The following is a 10,660-nucleotide window of genomic DNA, read 5'->3' as shown; positions in this document are numbered from 1 at the left end:
CCTGGCCATCTGTCCCTAAGCCAAACAAGGGATACTGACTGCCCTTTCCAAACACCTGTGTCAAAGAATCAAAGCCCCCGACCCATAGCCAAGGGAGGCCAGCAAAAGCATGCAGCATTAAAAGGCCATTAACAGGCACTATAATGAGAGTCAGTAGTCTGTTCAATCTATAGCGGGGTTCAATTCCACAAAGCAGAAATAATATGTTAGAGATATTTGAAAAAGAATCACCAGCACACTGTTATGCTATTAAAAGTACACCCTTAGTCTCAACCAAAATTCAATAAACCAGTGAAGGGATGGGTCTGTGTGTGTACTTGGAAGCGTGGGCATGCATGCTTTCACCTATAGCCATGTGTCAGCCTGAGTCATAAATTCCAACCCAGAAAAATATTAAAATAGGCACATGAAAGTATATTCTCAACAGCACCACACCCCTACCAATCACATTTAATCACCAAGTTGAATGAAGCTGACACTTGTAATTACTGGTGCTAAATATTAACTGGTTTCATTTAATGGAATGTGAGTGGTGAATAAAAAAAGGACAAATAAAAGTGGTAAAGAATATAAATGAAATAAATAACAATCTAATCAGATCTTTATAATCAAAACATTATTATGTTCCACTTTTATTGTTATTAGACCAATCGGTTCACTGAATAAGAAAATGCTGCTGCTGCAGGATGGCAATCCCTTTAGGAATCAAAGAAATCCACTGTGCTGAATCAGCCAGAAAACAATGACTCAGTAAGTCTTAGCAGTACCCTTCGGCATGTCTGGACCAGATAATGACTGTGAAATCCCATTATTACAGTAGCTTTATTTGATGATGGATAAAGTAAATGGACCAAAGGTCTGTGAGAATGAATTATACCTTACCATAAGCCTTTATCCAATGCTTTGTGATAAGGTTGGAGATGTCTGCCTGATTTTGGCCCTTTTAAAAGACAATAGTCATACAAGGATGGCTTCATAACATGGCTGCAGTCTACTCTCATGTCCTTATCTTCTCCTTAAATATGTGCCATATAACTGGAATAGCCTTAATGCAATGTTATTACCTTGGTAGCTTTTTAAACTGGCCCTGTGGAGCCCCTATGCATGCAGATTCTTGTTCCAACCTCCACTAAGGTAAGAATCTTGATTTGTGAGAACCCTGTACATTTAAGCTCTCCATGCACATCTGAAGTAAGGATTCACCTATTAATCATCATAAATTGAAGGTAGTGGAAGTTGGAATGAAGACCTAGCCTACACACAGAAATTCCCAAGCACTGACCTTTAAGAACCTCGACCTGTGAGGCCGCAGAAGTTAATTTTGCTGCTGAAAGTTAGACAATTACTTTGGAAACCACGGGGGAGGGAAAACAAAGTTTAAAATGAATTCCGTTCAAAGGATAGACGTGAAAAGTTCTAGCAAGAGAGATTTGAGGAAAGATAAGTCTATTATAAAAACACATGATTAAAAATCTGCCTCCGTTGAAATATCATCACTTATTAGGGTGCCATATAATCAGATATACAGTGAGCTCCACTAGTATTGGGACAGTTACACATGTTGTTGTTGTTTTGGCTCTGTAATCCCGCATTTTTAAATAATACAATGCCTATGAGGTTAAAGTGGAGACTGTCAGCTTTAATTTTGGGATATTTTCATCCATATCGGGTGAACAAATTAGAAATTACATCACTTTTTGTACATAGTCTCCCCATTTCAGGTGACCAAAAGAATTGGGATAATTTCACTTATGTGTATTAAAGTAGTCAAAAGTTTAGTATTTTGTCCCATATTCCTAGCACGCAATGATTACATCAAGCTTCTGACTCTACAAACTTGTTGGTTGTGTTTCAGATTATTTTGTGCCCAATAGTAATTAATGGTCAATCTTGTATTTTGTCATTTGAGTCATTGCTATTGTACACTGAACAAAAATAAACACAATATGCAACAATTTCAAAGATTTTAATGAGTTACAGTTCATATAAGGAAATCAGTCAATTTAAATTAATGAATTAGGTCCTAATCTAGGGATTTCACATGACTGGGAATACAGATATGCATCAGTTGGTCACAGATACATAAAAATACAAATAAAGTAGGGGAGTGGATCAGAAAACCAGTCAGTATCTGATGTGAACACCATTTGCCTCATAACACATCCCATTCGCATAAAGTTGATCAGGCTGTTGATTGTAGCCTGTGGAATATTGTCCTACTCCTTTTCAATGGCTGTGCAAACTTGACGGATATTGGCGGGAACTGGAACGCGGTGTCGTACTCGCCGATCCAGAACATCCCAAACATGCTCAATGGGTAACATGTCTGGTGGGTATGCAGACCATGGAAGAACTGGGACATTTTCAGCTTCCAGCAATTGTGTATACAGTAGATCCTTGCAACATGGGGCTGTGCATTATCATGCTGAAACACGAGATGATGGCGTCAGAATGGCAGTACAATGGGCCTCAGGATCTCGTTCTGTAATTTTCTCACTTAGCATTATTCACGATTCATTCAGGACTATCCATAATCATGGTAGCAATAGCATTAATGTAGAAGTGTTTAGAAACATACTCTATTCTTATTTACAATAAAAGTGACTCCAAAATACATTATTTATGGACACAAAATAATCTGAAACACAACCAAAACAAACAGCAAATACAACCAACAAGTTTGTAGAGTCACAAACTTTATTGCATGCTAAGAATATGGGACCAAATACTAAACTTTTGACTACTTTAATACAAATATAAGTGAATTTGTCCCAATTCTTTTGGTCTCCTAAAATGGGGGGACGATGTGCAGAAAGTGCTGTTATTTCTAAACGGGTCATCCGATGTGGATGAAAATACCCTCAAATTAAAGCTGACAGTCTGCACTCAAACCTCGGCCGTTGTACCATTTCAAATACAAATTGCTAGAGTACAGAATCAAAACAAACCAAATATGTGTCACTGTCGCAATACTTTCGGAGGTCACTATAATTTGAGGTGGCTGAAATGATTAGCACATACTGAATCTCTTATTTACAATGACGGCCTACCAAAAGGCAAAAAGCCTCCTGCGGGGACGGGGGCTGGGATAAAAAATGATAAAATAAAACGATAAGACAAAAAACACATCACAACAAGAGAGACAACACTACACAAAGAGAGACATAAGACAATATAGCATGGCACTTAGATTCAAATGAAGAATGTCATAAATTAGACATTAACTAAGCACTGATCTGACAGTACTAGATGGACATGGATGGTGAAAAATGGGGGAAGCCTACTCTAAAAGGCTGGGGTTTGTTCACTAGGAACCAAACGGAAGCAAACGGAATGAAACATGGAGGAACCTACTGTACCTGAATTTGTCCAATAGAAACTTTCCATTTGCAGTAATGATTAAACCCCTGGACAGAGTTGCTGCTATGTTACTTTTTCCTATCTAGTCATTTAACGTTAGTGAGGAGTATGAGATGTGTCTCTCGGTGGTATTCGTTAGTTGTATGCCGTAGCAAAATGTTTTGCACTATAGCAAAACCTTTTGCAACACAAATGTTTTGCACTATAGCCAAACGTTTTGCAACAAACTGTTTACTTCAAATGGAAGACAAGAGTTTCTATAGGACAAATTCAGGGGTGTATTCATTAGTCAGACACCGTAGCAAACAGTTGCAGAACGTTTCGCAACGGAAAACTTTTTGCAACGAAAATATGTGTTTCTATTGAGCAAATTCAGGTATGTTCCTCCCTGTTTTGTTATTTTTGCTTCCGTCTGGGTTCTAGTGAATATACCCCAGGTAGGTCCCATTTTGTTCTGTTTGGTTCCTAGTGAGTACACCTAGTGATGTTACGTTTGATACCGGAGCGCTGAGGCATGCATAAAAATCACTAAGCAGTTTACTTTCGAAGCAGTGTTCCGATACCTGTTTCATTCTATCAGAATTACGCAATCAATGACGTCTGAAGATTATTTCCGTCGAACAACCACCTGATTGGTTTGGTATAAGACAAAAAGGCTACTCTGGGACATCTATAATAATTTGGCTACTCTAAATTATTTTGACCAGCAGGTGCCACTAGTGTACACTGTGTTAATCAAAACCTTGAGTAATGAACCTATTTGACATAATTGGCTGGAAAGCATCAATGCTCAAGAAGCTTTGTTTCGCCATCACTAAATACACCCAGGGACCCGTTTTTAATTGTCTAAAATCTGTGGTCCTCGCCTTGCCTCTCCTCTCCTTGTGGGAGGATTTTCCAGTCATCTGGTGATTCTCAGTAACTATACTGTTCTCTTTGAAGTAGAAAGAATAATCGATATAAGTTTAAGGACAACAAAGTGAAGGTATTGGACCGGTCATCACAAAGCCCTGACCTCAATCCTATAGAAATTTGTGGGCAGAACTGAAAAAGCACTTGCGAGCAAGGAGGCCTAAAAACCTGACTCAGTTACACCAGCTCTGTCAGGAGCAACTTATTGTGGAAGGCTACCCGAAACGTTTGACCCAAGTTAATCCATTTAAAGGCATTTCTACCAAATACTAATTGATTGTATGTAAACTTCTGACCCATTGGGACTGTGATGAAATAAATAAAAGCTGAAATAAATCATTCTCTACTATTATTCTGACATTTCACATTCTTAAAATAAAGTGGTGATCCTGACCTAAAACGGGGAATTTTTCATAGGATTAAATAATTAAATGTCTCACGTACCCAAGAGAGGTTAAATATTAGACATGTGTAAGCAGAATGAAGGCTGAAGCCCATGTGAGTGTACAAAGCTGGATCAACATCGAATTGACCATTGGACATGTAAAAAACAGAACGTAAGTAGAATCTGTGTGGATTAGGCAAGGTAAACCAAAAAGACATGACTGGTCTGGCCCATATCTGATCTTGTGAAGGCTACTGGACACGCACATGGGTTAATCATACATAGACAACATCGGCCTGAACTTGTGAAGACCTTTGGACAGGAACATTAGCTAATCAGTGATAGGCACCAGTAGGAGTATGCATGTCACGCCACCAATAGAATCTATGCCCCAATGTCTGAGCCAATAAGAGAATGGAAACTAAGTAAGACAACAAGATTCATGAAGTGATGACGTTATGCAAGGATAAGACTGTATAAAAGCCAACTACTAAGAATGAAGAGTTGGTTCTTCCATGGAATTGCTCGGCTTTGTTACTCTCTGTAATAAAGTCTATTTGAATTCACAAGCTCCGGTATCTGAGAAGTATTTGATTCAATATTTTCCACAACATCCTTCATCTGCAATAGTCTGGAAAAACTGACCAGAAGTAAGCTATCCTAATAATAAGCATCCACCATATTATTTTCACCTGTCAAGTTGTTTTAGTGCAGTTGACGGGAGACAAGGAGAGGACAGTTTTTAGATGATTGAGAGAGTCAGGCCCGGTTTTCCAAAAGCATCTGAAGGTGAAGTTCATCGTTAGAACCTTCATAGGTGCATCATTAAAACTCTGAGCTGTTTCACAAAAACATAGTTCTTAAACTTCTTATGGCTGCAATCCCGTTAACGGGATGATATGACAACAGCCAGTGAAAGTGCAGGGCGCCAAATTCAAACAACAGAAATCTCATAATTAAAAATCCTCAAACATACATGTATCTTATACCATTTTAAAGGTAATCTTGTTGTTAACCCCACCAAAGTGTCCGATTTCAAATAGGCTTTTCAGTGAAAGCACCACAAACGATTATGTTAGGTCACCGCAAAATCACAGAAAAACACAGCTATTTTTTGAGCCAAAGACAGGAGTCACAAAAAGCAGAAATAGAGATAAAATGAATCACTAACCTTTGATGATCTTCATCAGATGACACTCATAGGACTTCATGTTACACAATACATATATGTTTTGTTCGATTAAGTTCATATTTATATCCAAAAACCTCAGTTTACATTGGCGCTATGTTCAGAAATGCCTCCAAAATATCCAGAGAAATTGCAGAGAGCCACGCCAAATAACATAAATACTCATCATAAACTTTGATGAAAGATACATGTTTTACATAGATTTAAAGATACACTTGTTCTTACATTGCACTTGACAATGCTTGTGGTCTAATGCCTTCCTCAGACCAGCTAAGTGCTTCGCTAATGCTTTTTCCCCCCTCCTGCGTCACTTTATACACAGAAGATCTCCACTAAACATAGAATCAATCACAGGGTTCATCCATATCTGTGACCTCCAATAACTTTAGAACAAAGTTGACTGCAGATAACTTGCCAATGTCTTTGCAACTGATACGAACAAGCAACGCATATAAAGTTGAGTCAAATGAAAACCGAGATGACTGCATTCGAATATAAATGTTAGGCTATAGGCCTATTTCAATCATATTGAAATACATATGTTCAATCAATAGAGTTCTATTTTGCTACTCGTAGGTTACGGTACAGTGGTTCTTCCTGTAAAAGTTGCGTCGTACTGCAGCACAGCTTGCGGGCTGCCGCAGAATTCTATGGCATGTTATTTAAGTGTCAGCCATTGTTGCCATTAACCTCTTAGCGCTAGGGGTCAGATTTTATTTTTTATTTTTAAATAACGTGCCCAACGTAAACTGACATTTTCTCTAGCCCAGATCGTAGAATATGCATATAATTTACAGATTAGGATAGAAAACACTCCAAAGTTTCCAAAACTGTCAAAGTATTGTCTGTGAGTATAACAATACTTATTCTGCAAACAAAAACCTGAGAAAATGTAACCCAGAAGTGATCTCTTTTTTTTTTGTATCTGTTTTTCCTGGTCCGTCTATCCTCCATTTAAAGGGGTATCAACCAGATTCCTTTTCCAATGGCTTCCTCAGGCTGTGACCAGGCTTTAGATATAGTTTCAGGCTTTTATTTTGAAAAATGAGCAAGTTTCTTCAAAAGTAGTCAGGTGTCCTCTGAATATTTCCTGCGCGCGAGAGAGAGGGGCACCCCATTTTCCTTTTGTCTCTTAATGAATAGGTTATGGTCCGGGTGAAAAATGATCGATTATGTTTGTTAAAAACAACCTGAGGATTGATTATAAAAACATTTGACATGTTTCTACGACCATTACGGATACTTTTTTTAATTTGTCGAACAGAAACACGGCTTTGGTTCTCTCAACATAATGCGCAACCCAAATCGCGTTTTTTTGTGATAAAAGTAATATTTATCGAACAAAAATAACATTTGTTGTGTAACTGGGAGTCTCGTGAGTGGAAACATCCGAAGATTATCAAAGGTAAGCGATTAATTTGATTGCTTTTCTGACTTTCGTGACCAAGCTAACCAAGCTAATATAAGGCTAGCTGGTGTAGTATTGTAAGCTACACTCACAAAAGCTTGGATTTCTTTCGCTGTAAAATATATCTTCAGAATCTGACACGATAGGTGGATTAACAACAAGTTAAGCTGTGTTTTGGTATATTTCACTTGTGATTGCATGATTATAAATATTTTTAGTAATATTTATGCATTTGGCGCCCTGCAATTCTAGCGGTTGTCTAGGAAAGTGATCCCGTAAAAGGGATCCGTAGCGCAGAGAAGTTAACGCTAGTTAGTACTAGTTTGTCCACCAGAGGGCATCTATGAGAATCATTTGACTGTTTTTAATATTGGCTGGATGAGAGAATTTAAAAGCTTTTCTGTAAGAACATAGTATATGGGATTGATTTTAAGAAATGTAGCTTAATTAATATTATGGTGTTTCTATAATATTATAGAATATTATGTCTACCCGCAAAACACCAGTCTCAACATCAACAGTGAAGAGGCGACTCCGGGAGGCTGGCCTTCTAGACAGAGTCCCACTGTCTAGTGTCTGTGTTTTTTTGCCCATCTTAATCTTTTCTTTTTATTGGCCAGTCGGAGATATGGCTTTTTCTTTGCAACTCTGCCTAGAAGGCCAGCATCCCGGAGTCGCCTCCTCACTGTTTATGTTCAGACTGGTGTTTTGCAGGTACTATTTAATGAAGCTGCCAGTTGAGGGCTTGTCTGTTTCTCAAACAAGACACTAATGTACTTGTTCTCTTCCTCAGTTGTGCACCGGGGCCTCCTACTCCTCTTTCAGAAGGAATGGTAAATTGCGTATCAATAAATAAACAATGTGCCATGGAATCGGTACATCGAAAATATCTTCCCAACTATTTTGAAATCTATATGGCACAGCTGTCAATTTTGGGGTATTTAAATGAAACTGGTGTATATTTTTATTTATCACAATTTTGATCTTTAATGCAGTTCCTTAATTTTTCCCCCTTCCACTTGATTATGGTTCCAATTGATAAAGTAATTTCTCATTTCTGTTCTCCGAATTCATATTCATTATATAAATTGGCCCTTTTAATTTTGTTGAATATTTATTGAATATTTTTTGCTCATAGAGTATAATTTAAACAGGTCGCTAGGTGTAGGCAAAACCACAAGCAAATAGGTAAACTATTTGAGATTTTTCCACAAATAGACAGGTATTTTCATCAAGGACACGTTGTTTGCAGAGTCCACAAACAGGAGCTGGAGTTCCAGAGCTCACAGGTGTGCCTGGCACGGACTCCATCTCGTTCCCAGGTCTAAAATGAAGTACCTCAACTCTCTGATCCAATGTGAAAAGGAGAGCAGGGTTCTTACGGGAATTCACAGTAGGTGAAAAGGGGAACTATTTGGCTCAACCAATGGTATGACTGGGTGAAATCACAAGCTGTGCAACCAAGTAGGGAATGACTGGCTATGCTTGTTGCCGCTTCAGCCCAGCATGATCTGGCTTAGCCTTACTGCTGAAGTTGACTGGTGAAGGTAAAATTTCAGGTCTTGGAATGGTCCGGTTTGATTCCTTATTACCCACGCACACAATTTTGGTTAAGCTTAGACTACCACTCAAAGATGACACACAGGAAGCATCGGGTAGAATGTTCAATACAAAAACGTGATTTACATAATTTCCCATGAGCCTCAAGGGGGAGGGCGTAGAAGTGGTCCTTTCCAATGTACTACATCTAGCCCTTAGATGTGTTCTGTGGTAATCTCTGCACTGCAAATTACATAGAGCATCACACATTCTACAGTAAAAATAGTAGCCTATACCACACCATTACAGACTGCATGTTTACGTGACTGAACTACTGGTGTTCAATATGGTTTTCTGGACATAACGACAGGTGTCCCGCAGGTGTCAGTTCTGGGTCCTGTACTGTTTACATTGACTTGTCTGTAAAACTATTGTAATCTGCACTTGCATGATACTGTTATGTATGCTATTTCCCCCACGGTTGACCAAATCAAATCAAAGTGTATTTGTCACGTGCGTCGAATACAACCTTACAGTGAAATGCTTACTGACAGGCCCTAACCAACAGTGCAATTTTTAAGTAAAAAAATAGGTATTAGATGAACAATAGATAAGTAAATAAATAAAAACAACAGTAAAAAGACAGTGAAAATAACAGCAGCGAGGCTATATACAGTAGCGAGGCTATATACAGGCACCGGTGAGTCGGGCTAATTAAGGTAAACTGTACCTACATGTACATATTATGTGACTATGCATATAAGATAAACAGAGACTAGCAGCAGCGTAAAAGAGGGGTTGCAGTAGGGGGGTGGCCGGGACACAGTGCAGTTAGTCCAGGTAGCCAATGTGCGGGGGCACCGGTTATTCGGGCTAATTGAGGTAATATGTACATGAATGTATAGTTAAAGTGACTATGCATAGATGATTAACTGAGAGCAGCAGCATAAAAGAGGGGTGGGGGGGTGGTGGGACACAATGCAAATAGTCTGGGTAGCCATTTAATTACCTGTTCAGGAGTCTTATGGCTTGGAGGTAAAAGTGGTTGAGAAGCCTTTTTGTCCTAGACTAGTTGCTCCGGTACCCCTTGCCATGCGGTAGTAGAGAGAACATTCTATGACTGGGGTGGCTGGGGTCTTTGACAATTTTTGGGCCTTCCTCTCACACCCCCTGTTGTAGAGGTCCTGGATGGCAGGCAGCTTAGCCCCAGTGATGTACTGGGCCGTACGCACTACCCTCTGTAGTGCCTTGCGGTCGGAGGCCGAGCAGTTGCCGTACCAGGCAGTGATGCAACCAGTCAGGATGCTTTTGATGTTGCAGCTGTAGAACCTTTTGAGGATCTGAGGACCCATACCAAATCTTTTTAGTTTCCTGAGGGGGAAATAGGCTTTGTCCTGCCCTCTTGATGACCAAGCTCTGAACTACAGTCTGCCTTTTTATTACGGAAAAACTTTATTAACCTGAAATAATTATTGAATTTAGGTCAAAATAAGTTTGAGAATGCATTCAAAATAACTGATTTAAGCATATGTTCTTTGGATGGTGTCCATACTGATCATGTCCCTGCTTACAAATATCTGGATAGATGAAAAGCCGTCTTAAATCATATTGTGATGTTCGCGCGTACAAATTGATTCCACAACAAGGATATTCGTTCAGGTAGTTTACTGATGATCAGCTTCTAAAGTAAATAATACATAGCACTAAAACTGTCTCATACAGAGTGTGCGCTAGTCATCACTGGCACAAAACGGGGAGATCCATCATCCATGCAGTGAGATACCAGCCAATTTACAATAGGCAACCGTGGGAACATAACATTAGTGAACAGACCTGCACTCCATCCCACAACAAGCTTTTATAGCTG

Source organism: Salvelinus namaycush, chromosome 8 (assembly GCF_016432855.1).
Source record: "Salvelinus namaycush isolate Seneca chromosome 8, SaNama_1.0, whole genome shotgun sequence".
NCBI classification, from domain to species: domain Eukaryota; kingdom Metazoa; phylum Chordata; class Actinopteri; order Salmoniformes; family Salmonidae; genus Salvelinus; species Salvelinus namaycush.
Note: the sequence above shows the minus strand (reverse complement) of the source record.